This window comes from Lucilia cuprina, chromosome 5 (assembly GCF_022045245.1).
Source record: "Lucilia cuprina isolate Lc7/37 chromosome 5, ASM2204524v1, whole genome shotgun sequence".
In the NCBI taxonomy this organism is placed as follows: domain Eukaryota; kingdom Metazoa; phylum Arthropoda; class Insecta; order Diptera; family Calliphoridae; genus Lucilia; species Lucilia cuprina.
The window spans coordinates 44,094,922-44,110,448 of NC_060953.1; the positions used below are offsets into that span (position 1 = coordinate 44,094,922).

General features: G+C 30.3%; 4 non-coding genes across 4 annotated transcripts; all 4 read right to left on the reverse strand.

The window, feature by feature from the left end:
* Positions 1 to 2,705: 2,705 nt before the first annotated feature.
* Trnaa-agc lies at positions 2,706 to 2,778 on the reverse strand. The gene has a single exon. It is a non-coding gene; the product is annotated as a tRNA-Ala (tRNA).
* A 361-nt stretch (positions 2,779 to 3,139) lies between these two features.
* On the reverse strand, positions 3,140 to 3,212 carry Trnaa-agc. Its single transcript has one exon. It is a non-coding gene; the product is annotated as a tRNA-Ala (tRNA).
* Positions 3,213 to 7,716: 4,504 nt separating this feature from the next.
* Positions 7,717 to 7,789, reverse strand: Trnaa-agc. The gene has a single exon. It is a non-coding gene; the product is annotated as a tRNA-Ala (tRNA).
* A 219-nt stretch (positions 7,790 to 8,008) lies between these two features.
* On the reverse strand, positions 8,009 to 8,081 carry Trnaa-agc. Its single transcript has one exon. It is a non-coding gene; the product is annotated as a tRNA-Ala (tRNA).
* Between the last annotated feature and the right edge of the window lie 7,446 nt (positions 8,082 to 15,527).

The window sequence follows — 15,527 nt, forward strand, 5'->3', positions numbered from 1 at the left end:
GCTAACCTAGCGCTGCTCACTGTAATTTTTTATCGACACACACGACTTAGCTGTTCATTTGTTTCACCGCAAAAGAGAGTGATTGTTAGTCCTTTTTTATGGTCCTCTGTAACGATAACTTTAGACATTTTGTAGCTATGCTCTTCTCATTGGTTTGCACCGTTGAACTTTTTTGCAGCTTATTATACTCTTCTCCTTCGTGAGAAGCGTATATATAAGTTTGTCATTCCGTTTGTAATTTCTATAATATAATTTTCCGACCCTATAAAGTATCCATATAGGTTGCGGAGTTGATTAAGCTATGTCCGTTTGTCTGTCTGTCCGTCTGTGTGTTTGTTGAAATCAGTTTTTAGAGGACCCAAGATATCGGCGAGATCCAATAATTCTATTAGACATGCTTTTAAGAAGATCGCCATTTAAAATCAGTCCATAAATACCGGCGATATGAGCAAAATTCCGGGACAATCTCTGAAAATTTCATCAAAAATTGAAATTTTTTTAAATGGTCAGACAGAAATTGCAAAAAACAAAATACATAAACATGGAATTAATACTGTTGAGCCCGATGTAAGTGATATAAAAGAGGATTTTTGATACTGACTGTTTTTTTTTAACACGCCATGGTAAAGGATGCATAAGATTCACAACAGCCGAACATAGAACTCTTACTTTTTTTCTAAGTTTTCTACGAAATTTTCAAAGTGTGTCTTTATTTATGAATCGTTTTGTCAGATTTTAAATAGGAAACTTCTTGAAAATCTGCGAGTGAATTACTATATATAAACACTGAAGATATCTAGGTTCTAGACAAAGGACAACCATTTCAAATGTAATGCAGAAATCAGATGATCAGATCATATAAGCAGAATTACTGTAATCTTATGTATTTGTAACCTTTTGTCAGTTTTTAGTAAAGGACAACAAATATATCATATATTATGAGAGCTTGACTGAAAGATAATGCAAGTTGAATTCGCTGCATAACATTTCTAGTGTTTTATTTCAAAATTTTTTTAGAAAATTTGTAACATTTTTTAAATGTTTTAAAAATTTTCTCTTGGAGATGCGGGGCATCGATCCCCGTACCTCTCACATGCTAAGCGTGCGCTCTACCATCTGAGCTACATCCCCAAACAATGAAACCACGGCAGAAGAGTATATTTAATAGTTTTTCAAAGTGTTTAATAATAAAAGGTTTATTATTAAGTATATTTTAAGTTAAATGCGTTAGAATAGAACATTAGCAGTGGTTGGAGAGGCTAAAGATTCTGGGCATATACAAACGTGTTATTGAAAACCCAGTTCAAATTCCAACAAAGGTAAAAAAAATATTTAAAATTTTGATTAACTATTAAAAAATAAATAAAAACGATTTTGGAAATGTATGCATATATGAAAACTCTATAATAAATATCAAAAATAAGACAAAAATAATAAAAAGGATATTTAAGGAATTTAATATAAATTTTCGTAAACACACATTTGTTAAACAGACATCTGTTTAACAGTTATAATAATATGTCTAAAACAGAACTTTTATAAAATATTTGTGTAGATAATTATTTGGTTTATAACAAGTCTCGTATGATATTTGCCTAAAGGACTTAAGGATAGAACAAGCACTTATTGAAGTATTAAATACAAAGCTCTTAAGATGACCCTTCTCTTCGTTACTCTTAAATCGTGTAAATTTTAAAAACATGTAAATGTTTTTAACAATTTTGGTCAAAATTATATTCATGTCATCAACTCTAGCATTAGTATGCAATTCGTGAATGACTTTGTTACGTGATTAGGTTTCATACATATAAACTAAAGTATCCTAATGTATTTACAAATAGGTAAACAATTAGACAAATCGTAAGCATTTAAACAAGGGGATGTAGCTCAGATGGTAGAGCGCTCGCTTAGCATGTGAGAGGTACGGGGATCGATGCCCCGCATCTCCAGGACATTTTATTTTTCCTAATTTTAACATTAATATTTTAGACTTTCAAAATCTGTAAAAATTTTTAACAAAAGTTAAGTAGTTCTATAATTTGTCTGTAGTCCTCTTGAAAAGATAAAGTTCAACATTTCTATTTTAAAAAAGTTATGCATTACACTGAATTTGTTTTTAAATTAAAATGCATTTAATACAAGGGGATGTAGCTCAGATGGTAGAGCGCTCGCTTAGCATGTGAGAGGTACGGGGATCGATGCCCCGCATCTCCAGGATATTATTTTCCTAATTTTATTGTTTTAATGAAATTTAATGACTTCTATTGAAAACTTCATTTTCAATTTAAGCAATAATCATTATCGCTGTGAAATGTTATCGAACTGGACTATGCAGTTCCCAAAAAATTAGACCGGATATTCGAAATACAGATGTGAATATATTCAATATCGATCAGTAGTTAGAGTATTTATATAAAATACATGAATAATGTATTATTAAGCTATAAACGTGCACAGTTTGCGAGAAGTATGCAACATCTAGTAATAAAATGCATTCAACATGCACTCTTTACTCTTTCATATGGGGATGTAGCTCAGATGGTAGAGCGCTCGCTTAGCATGTGAGAGGTACGGGGATCGATGCCCCGCATCTCCAAGACTATTTTTATTTCTGAGTTATATACCCAATTAAAAGTGCTCTGAAATATAGTGTTTTTAAGTTAAAAACAAATGTTAACTAAATTATTATAAACTTAAAAGTATCCTGGAGATGCGGGGCATCGATCCCCGTACCTCTCACATGCTAAGCGAGCGCTCTACCATCTGAGCTACATCCCCTTGTTTTAAATGCATTTTAATTTAAAAATGAACCCAGTGCAAGGCATTGTACCGTTTCAATGGAAAAATTTACGTAAGTTGAGGTTAAATATTATACTAAATTTTATAAAACAGAATAAAATTTCTTAGTTAAAACATAGAGTTTTGACTAGTTATGGAATTATGTAATTTTAATAAACCTACTGCCTTATTCATAAACATTTATCGTAGGTTTATAAATTTACAAATTTTGTATGAAACTTTAATTTATAAACCTTTGAAAAAAGTTTATGAATAAGACCCTAAGGGTCTTGAAATTGAAATTTAAATATTTTAATTTTATTAAAAAAAATTAAGCAAAATAATAAATAAATATAGATCCTGGAGATGCGGGGCATCGATCCCCGTACCTCTCACATGCTAAGCGAGCGCTCTACCATCTGAGCTACATCCCCTTGTTGAAATGCTTACAATTTGTCTACTTATTTGTGGTTTATAATGAAACTAACATAATTACTACAATTACACTACATAAACTAAATTATATACATTATTTTCAACACATTTTAAAGTCATTCATGAACTGCATACTAATGCAGTAGTTAAAGCATTTGTTGGCCTTTATTGTGTCTACTTGTTACGTGCTTCTTTGACATGAAATACTGTTTTATTTGAATTTTTAATTTATACATAATTATTTCAAATTAATTCGTCAAACTTAAGATTATATAATTCAACAATATTGTTTTTAGTTTATTTTTAAACTAGAGTACCCTGAGTGCTACGCTACCCTAATAAAATTTAAATATTTCCAAAATTTTTATTACTTTTATAGAAAATTTTAATTTATTTAATATGTTTATTAATGTTTCCGTTTTTTGTGTTCAATATTATTAAAAATTGTCAAGTGAATGAATTTGCACTTATTAGGGAACATGTATTTTTTATTTTATGCATTTTATGACCACATTATAGAAAAAGTTTGAAAGTACTATTTGAATCAAAAATTATAGAAAATTTAAAAAGTAACATCTAAAGAACGAATAAGTACAAAAATCTCAGATTATAAATGCTCATTTAATAAGGACCGTGTTTTATGTGTTCCAGTTCGAAAAAGTATTATGAATCCATCTGTGCCTTTTAAGAACTAATACAGATAAATCCCTGGTTAGTGGATCGACCAGAAAAACATCTACTATCAAAAATTTTTAATTCTAGGTTTAACCATTTGAATCAGTCAGTAACGCGAACCTTTTACACATAAATATAGATTTAAGGGTAAAATTAATGGTGCAAAATACAAGGCAGAAATAAAGAATTTTTACCAGGAAAGTTATCGGACACTTAACAAATATGTTGTAGTTAATTAAGGCGCCGAAGGAAGTAATCATTGATTGTATTAAACTTTGTCCTTAATTGTCCTTATTGACCTTAGTTAAGTTTTTCATTTCTTTGTTTTTTTTTTTTTTGTTAATCTCACCATTCTAGAAATAGAATTCGAGACTTTTTAGACAAACAGTTTCCGTAAGGAAACTTAGTTAAGTTTTCATATTTTTTTTGTTAATTCCACACGATTTTTACCAGGAAAGTTATCAGACACTTAATAAATATGTTGTAAGTTAAGTATGGCGCTGGAACTAATAATCATGTAAGGTATTAAAACTTTGTCCTTGATGGTCCTCATTTGACCTTAACTAAGTTTTCATTTCATTGTTTTTTGTTAATCTCACATTCTGGAAATAGAATTCGAGACTTTTTAGACAAACCATTTCATTTCTTTGTTTTTTTGTTAATCCCCACACGATTTGGGAAATAGAATTCGAGAGAATTTTTGTTCTAACAGTTCTAAAATCATTAAAGTGCAGATAAACGTATTTCCGTGTCACAGATGCATCTTCATAAATGCTCAGCTTATAATATTTGAGATTTTGTTTCAATTCTGTTGGGGATTGAACTTGGTCTCTTAAATCACTTTTCATTACACATTTCATGAATGATCCAGTGACTCTACTAACAACACCACAACCAACATTTCGTTCTGATGTGCAAAACCGAAAATTAACTTGATAATTAAACTTTATCTCTAGTAATCAAATATGTATTATATATTTACTTTGCAGTTGCTTAAGTGTATGCTGATGTAGCTTAGATGCTAAAGCGCTCGCTTAGCATGTAAAAGGTACGGGGATCGATGCCCTGCATCTGCAAAAGAGAAAATTTTTAAAGATTTTAAAAATATTCTAGAAAAATTATATATAATATTTGAAATGAAATTCTTAAACAAATATTGTATAGTTCCCTCTATGGGCAACATTTATAGAATGATCCAAGGGCCATAATGCAAACTGCCTTTGCGTTAAGAATCGAAGTTATGAAAGATCAGTATTTATTCTAAAATTCAGTTCTATAGAATTGCTTTCTAAGGAGATTATTAAATGTATTTAGAAGATAAGATTAATATAAATTTGTGATCTGGATACATTATAATGTTGCAGATTTCTGGACTACTGGATGTTTATCAATTACAAAAAATATAATGAAATTATTGGAAAATAATACAAATAAAAAAATGTTGTATTCTAATACAAGATTAAAGCATTGTATTTCTTGACGATATTGATATTTACATACAATATAGCGTGAAAGTTTCAAATCTGTTAACATATTAATAAACCCAAAATTTCTGTATTGATGATAATTACGATTAAGTGCAACCACAGAGTCGTGACAATTCCAAAAAAAAAAGTTTCAATTATTTATGCAGAGAGTACGTAACTGTCAAGCTTTTTCAAAACGTGATCTGAAATTTTATATTTTTTTTTGGAAATTCAACCAAATATAATTTTATAAACTTAAACATTTGTATTAACGGCAATAAAATAATTAAAAACGTGATTAGTTTACAATTACAGCTACAATTTAATTATTTAAAGTCTTGAAAAGTAGGAAACCTTCCAAAATTGTATAAGGGGATGTAGCTCAGATGGTAGAGCGCTCGCTTAGCATGTGAGAGGTACGGGGATCGATGCCCCGCATCTCCAGGACTATTTTTCTTTTGCTTATGTTAATCTTTGAAATTTTATATGTATTCAAAATTCTTAAATTAATTATAAATCAAATTTAATGTCTCTGAATATTTTTAATAAAAATTAAATAATTCCGTAACTTGTCTAAGATATTTGCAAATTTTTTTGCAGTCCTTTGGTTTCTCTTATTAGACCTTGAATTATTTTAGCTCATAAATTTAGTTGTCATTTATTAAATTCAATATAAATGCTAGTCTATATAGTTCAATATTTCTATTGGAACTGAGTAATACATTACATTGAATTTGTTTTTGAATTAATATGCATTTATTACAAGGGGATGTAGCTCAGATGGTAGAGCGCTCGCTTAGCATGTGAGAGGTACGGGGATCGATGCCCCGCATCTCCAGGAAGGTTTTTTATCCTTAAATTTATTTTCAAATATTTTATTTTTTAATCTATTTTAATTAATTAGTAACACCTAAAACGATTTATATATTAAGAGTTATATTTCAGATCTTGGGCTTGGCTCCGCCAGTTGTACATATGTTTATTTATATAACCCTTAAGAAAGGGAGTAGTGTCACTGTGTACTATTAAAATTTGTACAATAGATGGCTACGTAGTTTTCCCTCTCAGCTGCTGATCCAATTTTTAACCTAACATCTATATACAGAAGGACTTTTTTAAATTTATAAAATAAATTTTGTATTGAAATTGGTCTTATAAAACTTTGATAAAATAAAACGAAGTACTTTCCAAAGAATAACATTTATCACCACTTCAAAAGTAGCACTAAGTAAATTTGTTTACTTACTTTAGAAGTGATGTTTAATGACTTCCGGCACATTTTTGTATGAAATGTGTCTATGTGTTAAAATTATTTAAGTCAAATTAGTTAAATTATATAAAACTAGAATTTATCTTGTAAATAACTCCAAAGAAAAGAATATAAAAATTAAATTAGGAGAATGACTTTAGAAGTAGTGAATTTGGAATCCGACAAAAAGATCATCCCATCTATGGCAAGCCTGTGTTAAAATCATCATTCCTTCAGGACTTTTTAGCAATTCTATGGAGTTTTTGCTAGACAGTAAAACAGCAGTCATGAATTCTTTGCTTCTTTAAAAATGCACTATTGACAAACATTTTCATATGGGGATGTAGCTCAGATGGTAGAGCGCTCGCTTAGCATGTGAGAGGTAAGGGGATCGATGCCCCGCATCTCCAGGACTTTTCTTAAACTTTATAAATATTATTACTTATTTCTACCTTCTGAATTATTACTTTCATTATTATTAAAAAAAACAACTAAGAAGTTTTAGTCGGGCGAGACCGACCATGTAATATCCTACACCTGTATACGAATAAAATGTGATTTAGTTTTCATAGTAAAAAATTTAACATGAATTGTACCTTGCCTCAGATATACTTAGGCCATTTATTGTTTAATAAAATTGTGGATATTTAAGCAAAATTTTGAGGGGGACTTTTTATAGGGGCTAGGGTCAAATAAGGCCCTATAATTATCAAGTTCATGATGGCTAGTATAAAACTTGGTTTTGCAGCTTTTTGTCGAGATACGATTATGAACTTAAAAGTCCCATATGACGGGTTCAGTTGTATGGGGCCTATGTTAAATAATGGACCGATGTTTACTATTTTCAATAGGCTTTGTCTACGGTACCATAAAAGATCATGTGCCAAATTTTATTGAATTATCCTCAAAATTGCCACTTGTAGTTTGATTACAAGGTTTACATGGACGGACGGACATAGCTAAATCGACTCAGATTCGAAATGATTCTGAGCCGATTGGAATACATTAAAGTGGGTATAGGAACAATAATATTGTTCATTACAAACATCAGCACAAACACAATATATCCTGCCCACTAAAGTGGTATAGGGTATAAATAGTTAAAAAGAGTCCTGGAGATGCGGGGCATCGATCCCCGTACCTCTCACATGCTAAGCGAGCGCTCTACCATCTGAGCTACATCCCCTTGTATTTAATGCATTTTAATTTAAAAAAAATCCAATGCAATAAATTACACAGTTCAATAGATATCTTTTAAATGGACAAGTTATGGAATTTCTTAATTGTTGTTAAAAATATATACAAAAAACATTAAATATGTTTTTTTCTAAATTTATTTGAGAATTTTTAAAATATAAAATAAAAAAACTTGAAAATAAGCAAAATTTAAAGAAAAAAAATATCCTGGAGATGCGGGGCATCGATCCCCGTACCTCTCACATGCTAAGCGAGCGCTCTACCATCTGAGCTACATCCCCTTATATAATTTTGAAAAGGTTTCCTATTTTTCAAGACTTTTAAAAATAAAATTTCAGCCTTATAATTGTAAACTATTCACGTTTTAAGCTAATTTATTACCGTTAATGCAAATGTCTAAGGTTATAAAATTACATTTGGTTCAATTTCCAAAATGTTTTTAAAATTTCAGCTCACGTTTTCAAAAACGTTTGTAGTTAGGCATACTCCGAATTATTAATTGAAACCCTTTATTGGAATTGTTACGACACTGTGGTTGCACTTAAAAGTAATTGCCATCAACGCAGAATATTTGGGTTTATTAAAATGTAAACAGATTTAAACCTTTCACGTTATATTGCATGTAAATTTATTTAGCAATTTTGCTGAAAATATAAATATTATTAGATCATTTTATCGGTAAACAAAAAAAGAAAAAAATATCCATTAATACTCACCAAGAAATACTATCCATTAATCATATTAAATATTTTTTCCAATAATTATTTTTATATTTTTCCAATAATTTCATTATATATTTTTGTAATTGATAAAAATCCAGTGTAAATGCAACATTATAATAATCATAATGAATCAGATGACATATATATAGTAATCTTATCTTCTAAATACATTTAATAATCCTTAAAGAGCAGTTCTATAGAACTGAATTTGAGAACAAATACTGATCTTTCATAACTTCAATTCTTAACGTAAAAGTAATTTGCATTATAGCCCTTGGATCTTTCTATAAATTGTTGCCATAGAGGGGGAACTATACCATATTTGTTTACGAATTTCATTTTAAATATATTATTTTTCGAGAATATTTTTAAATACTTTAGAAATTTTCTCTTTTGCAGATGCCGAGCATCGATCCTTATACCTCTTACGTTCTAAATGAGCGCTCTAGCATCTAAGCTACATCATCATACGCTTAAGCAACTACAAAGTTACTATATAATGCATATTTGATTACTAGAGATAAAGTTTAATTATCAAGTTAATTTTAAGTTTTAGGCATCAGAACAAAATGTTGGTTTTGGTGTAATGAGTAGAGACACTGGATCATTCATGAAATGTGTGTAATGAAAAGTAAATAGAGACCATGTTCAATCCCCAACAGAATTAAAACAAAATCTAAAATATATATATAGCTGAGCATTTATGATTATGCATCATTAATTACAGAAATACATATTTCTGTAATTAATGATTTAGAACTGTTAAAACAATAACAAAAACTAAGTTTTCTTACGTAGGAAACCCTTTGCCTAAAAAGTCTCGTATTCTATTTCCCGGATCGTGTAAGATTAACAAAAAAAAAAAAAATTAAAACAGCCTTATGAATTTGCATCACGCAGCAGTTCGACAAAGATTCAATGCATACGAAAAAGATAGTAATTTCCACTAATTGTACCCACCTGGATGATCGTAATTCGTATGTTTTGGGTCATTCGTCACGAATGCTCCTTTTGTAATCGAGAATGAAGACAGTCGTCACTTTAGTGTCCCCTTTGTAAGCGGGAGCGGAGACAGTCGTCTATTTACTGTCCTCAAGTAACCTAGAGATTATACTCTTAAAAGTTGTTTTTTTTTGTTGTACTTCCGAAAATAATTATTTTACCCATCTTTTGGAGAAATTTTTACTATATAGTATTCTGGAGAGTAGACACTTGAAATTTTTAAATTTTAGTCCCATTAATATCTTACCACCTGGCTGACTCCAATTCGTATGTTTTTGGTCTTTCGTCACAAATAAATCTTTGTAATCGAGAATGAAGACAGTCGTCACTTTAGTGTCCCCTTTGTAAGCGAGAGCGGAGGCAATCGTCTCTTTACTGTCTCTTTGTAGGGTGTAGAGTGACGATTGATTTCCTCGTAGGACAAGCCCATGTTAAAATTGTCAGTCACCTGGATAGTCAGTTGGCTAGGGGCCACCACAAGTGGTAAGTTCGGGTCAGTGGTCAGTTCGGGATTGTCCCGTCGAACTGCTGGGCAGTGATAACAGAAATACATTGCTGCTATATAGTGGTTTTAGAACTGTTAAAATCCTTAAGGGCACTTCACACGATCACACCTAATGAAAATGTAAAATGAAATTCCATCCGCATAACAGAAAAGAGAATAAAAGTCGTATGTATTATACTTTTTCTGTTTACACGATAAGGATAAAACAATAATAAACTAAGATGGAAACAGCTGTTTCACTCGTTTATATGTGTTTACATAAAACTACATCCCTGATCTAATGCGATCTGTTTGTTTTTTGAATCATTTAAAAAAAAAAAACAAGTAAGAGTTCTATATTCGGCTGTGCCGAATCTTATATACCCTTCACAATGATGTGTTTAAAGCTTTTTGTACCTTTTGAAGAACGAAAAAGTACCAAAAAGTCCCCATCTATGGGTCCTCAGTTAATCCGGGCCATACAAACTTAATTACATGTTCCTAGGTTTTGTCATACTCAGTTTCATTTTTTATGCACAGCTATTGTATGGTTTAAAAAATGCGAAATAAATTTTGCGATTTCCTAAAGGTGTTGTTTAGTTTTACAGAATCAGTGAAATTTTTGTAAGAATTTTAAGTATATTTTAACAAATTGTTTATAGATTCAATAAGAAATTTTATTATTATTGCCAAAATACAATAAAAATTTTAACTGTTTCCTTTAATATAATTGCTTGAATTTTATTAAAAATCAGAGATTTTGTTTCAGTATCAAAACATATTTCAGAAGGAACTTTTTTGGATCTCAGAGTACTAAAATATTTTTTTTGCTAAAAGTTTATTATTCGTGAAATTCATTCATCTGTTATTATGGTGAATCTTTGTACGTCCCTCAATGTCTCTCTTGGATATAATTTGATGAAATTTGCAATACAGTTTCTTGTCTAGGAAATAGGTACATGGTATCTCATATCTCCCATATATTTTTTTTGCTAAAAGTTTGTTATTCGTGAAGTTCATTCATATTTATAAATTTTTAAATAGAAGTAGAAAGGGCATTATCTGTTATTATGGTGAATTTTTGTCCGCCCCTCAATGTCTCTCTTGGATATAATTTGATGAAATTTGCAACACAATTACTTGTCTAGGAAATAGGTGCATGGTATCTTATGGCGCTGCGAATTATGGCCCCATGTAAAATGGTCCCAAAATATAAAACGAAAAATTGCCCCAATGTTGGGGTCAAAATTCATTATGAAGTATAACCCTAACATTTTTTTAGAAAAATCACCCCAAAATTAATGAAAAATCTTCCCAAGGTTGAAATGAAAAGTGGCCCCAAATATTGGGTTAATTTTTCGTAATGAACAATTACCCCAAAAACGTAAATGAAATTTAACCCCATTTAATTTTAATTCAAATATAGGTGGCGTGTAATAAAGTTCAGTGTCATATTTTCCATGGGCGTTATGACTCACTAAATTGAGTCTAGTGTCCATGGACGTTACAACAATTTCAAAAGTGTCACAATGCATATGAGCAATATGCATTTGTCCATGGATTTCAAAGAGTCCATTATCAAAAGAAGGCTTAATTAAGCGAAGCCTGTATTCGAAATACCCCAGAGTTTAAAACCACTGCGCCCGGCCGAAGGCCGCCTATCCAGAACATTTTTCAAATGGAAGCCAAAATGCAACATACAAATTTAAGAATGTTCCTTTCTTAAATTCCGTCAATGGACATTATGACACCCCACCTCAAATATATGCTAATATATTTATAAAATTTCATATTTAATAATTTTTGTTGTATTTTCATAAAATGTTTAAAATTAACAAACATTTTATGAAAATACAACAAATATTTATTAAATAAAATATTTTTTATAAAATCGCGTAATAATATTTGTTTTATTTTATGTATAAAATATCGTGCAATTATGTTCTGATTTTTTATAAAATATTAAAAATAGTAATAATGAAAGATCAACCCTAATTATTATATGGTTTTTAGGTCCCTTTTTAATATTTTAATAATCACTTTATTTTACAAAATTTAATAATGAAAATTACTTAGCCCCAAAGGAAAAAAGTTTTGTTTTGGGGTATTTCTTCATTTCACAACATTGGGGTAATTTTTATACCCAGCATCAAAAAAGATGCGGGTATGTTGTTTTTGTTATTCCGTTTGTAACACATTGAAATATTCGTCTTAGACCCATAAAAGTATATATATATTCTAGGTCTTTATTAGATTCTAAGACGATCTAGCCATGTCCGTCCGTCTGTCTGTCGAAAACACGATAGAGTCCACATATACTCGGTCCACAATTTCGCCTAGCCCCCATATAAGGCCCCTTCAGAAAATGACTTTATCGCCCACACATGTTTTATGGAACATAAATGGTCCATAATTGACCCTCCCCCATGTAAAGCCCCCTTCAGAAAATGACTTTATCGCTCATAACTGGCTAAGAGAAACATCAAAAGCGTTGAAATTCGGCACAAACATGTTTTATAAGAATTTAAATATCTTTGTAGAATTTTATAAGGATCGGTCCATAATTGACTCTACCTCCCATATAAAGTTTCCTTCAGAAAATGACTTTATCGCTCATAACTGGTTAAATCTCTTCGTAGAATTTTATAAGGATCGGCCCATTATTGACCCTACCCCACCTATAAGGTCAGCTTCAGAAAATTACTTTATCGCCCATAACTGGCTTAGAGAAGCATCAATATAGGTGAAATTCGGCACAAACATGTTTTATAAGAATCTTAATATCTTCGTAAAATTTTATAAGTCCCCTTCAGAAAATTACTTTAATGCTCATAACTGGCCGGCCTACGGCGTCCGGCCATAGGCCGGCTATTTAGGATGTATTTATTAAGCGAAGCCGTTGTTGGACATACCATAGAGTAGAAAGTCCTTGCGCCCGGCCGCAGGCGGTCTTTTAAGGGAATTTTTATTAAGTGATAAAACTGAAATGTATTAAACATTGAAGTTCTACTCGAAAGTATGAGCGACCTACTTTTTTTAGAAATGTTACTAAAACCGACTTGTTCCATAATTCGTTATTTTTAAATGGGAACTTATTTCATTTTAAAATTACGGATTTGTTTCATATGAAATAAATCCCCAAAAATGGGGTGCTTTTTCATTTTAATTTAGGAAGTTATTTCATTTCATTGGGGCTTTTTTTCATTTTTAAATTGGGGAATTATTTCATAATGAAACAAGTCCCCACATTTGAGGACTTATTTCATTTTTGTTTTGGGGAGTTATTTCATGACGCCTTAATATTGACATATGATTCGGAGCTGTGAATTATGGCCTCAGGTAAAATGGTCCCAAACCGAAATATGGCCCCAACAAAGATACAGGAAACAAAAACACGAATTTTTTTGAGTAATGTGCAAATTTTTATTCCGACTACCGTCTCGTCGGCTAATGGGGTAGGTTATGAGATACTAAATCCGTTAAATAGAACTTCAGAGTGAATTATTTAACTTTTGTAAGCTTAATGGTAAAATAATTCTAGTATGATAGGAAAGAATATAGGAAAAGAACGTTGTATATCCTAGGATTAATGTGTGAAAAATTAATTAATTTGTGTGTATAGTTGTTAACACACTATTACCCCTCCCAACATTGATCATGTACATAGTAGCATAAAAAATAAAAGAAATTTGCAAAAGGAAATTATATAGTTTTCTTTTAAACGGGAGAACATCAAATTTTTTATGCACACTAAAATTTTTAAAATAATAAGATTTGTCGCATTTTGATTTTTTCCTAGTGGGGTTTTAATACGTAGCTGATATTTTATAATACCGTTAGTGTTTTTTATATGATATGATTAAAATTAATTAAATGCGTTTTTCTAATTTTTCATGATTTAATTTGATAAAACTAGTTCATATTTGGTATCAAATTTTACAATTTTTATTTTTTTTCAAATATTATAAAATTTTAGTGATTAATAATATATAAAAGAGAAATCATACATACCCTAAGTTATAGTTAACATTGCACAGTGGGGCAGAATGAAAATTTTTTGGAAATAAATCTGGCATTTCTAAACGGCTGATCCGATCGGGATAAAATTTGGCGTGAGCGTAGCCAAGGAGTATTCGAGTTTAAGTATTGAAGATGAACCCCGCAGATGCCCCAGGGACGGAGCTGTGGCGGCTCAAAGTAGGGTACCTACGACATGTAAAATTTTTAAACTCGTGCCATTTTTTTCACCCAAATACAATTTTTATATTTTCTGAAAGCGCTCGACGAGATCTTGAAAAAACATGCTTGGACATTCTACTTATCTCTTATAATATCCGAGTTATAGGCATTTAAAAATTTAGTGATACAAAATTTACCATACATTGGTCCGCCTTTTTTTGAATACCGGGCGTAATTTTGGACCAAATGGACTCAATTTTTTCTTGTTAGTTAGACAACAAAATTCCTAATAATATACAAAAAATTTCAGATCAATATCATTTACAGATCCAAAAATATACCTTTTTTAATTTAAAAATTCAAAAAATTTTAGATTTTTGCCGTTTTTTTGCCCAAAATGTGTCTTAACTCTTTTATTAATAAAATAAAATTTTCTTTAAGAACATATAACAATTTTATAGTTTTCTAAAAGGTATCTTTACGCAGAATGCTTTGGCGTAAAAAACTTGTCCTAATTTTTGAAAATGTTGCCACTGCGTCCTTCCGAATATGACCTATTTTTTATCAAAACTTCAACTTTGGGCGACATGTTCTAAAATCCCAAAGCTGGGATCAGAAAACTGAAAGCAGTTTTGGAGACCTCAATATGTTTTCTATATACTCCAAAAGTATTTTCCCAGCCCTGAAAGAAATGTGGACCTTATGGGCAAAAATGTAAAAAAATCCAATTTTTGGGATTTTCATTCCTATTTTTGGGAATTGCGGGATGCCCTTTGACTTTTTCAATTTTTTTTTTTTGCATTTTCTTATTTGAAATGACAAATTTAACAAGCGTTGAAGATTTCATTGAGTTTTGTTCATAAATAAAGATTTTGTCATATATTACATATTTGTTAAATTTCTAAAACTATGATTTATATCAAAATTTTAATAGGGTCGCAGATAGCTACAACAATTTAGTCCATATTTATCCCATAATATCTTTTTTTAGTTAGATATGGAAGTTCTCGACCCTTTACAAAAAATTTCAAGCCAATATCTCAATTACATTCAAAAATATGTTCATTTAAACCTGTGTCCTTTAATTTCATCTTTTTTATATTTATATTTTACTTAGTATTAAGTATGACAGAACATACATTTGGTGTTGAATAAAATATTTGGACAATTTTTAAAAATTATTTAGTTAATTATTTTATTAAAGACTATAACATTGTATATACAATAAATAAAATAAAATTTTATTATGAGCCACGCACAACAACACCTAAATCACCCCACACAAACCACCTCTCCCACCCACCGAAATATAAAACACAATTTAATACAATTTCATCAGT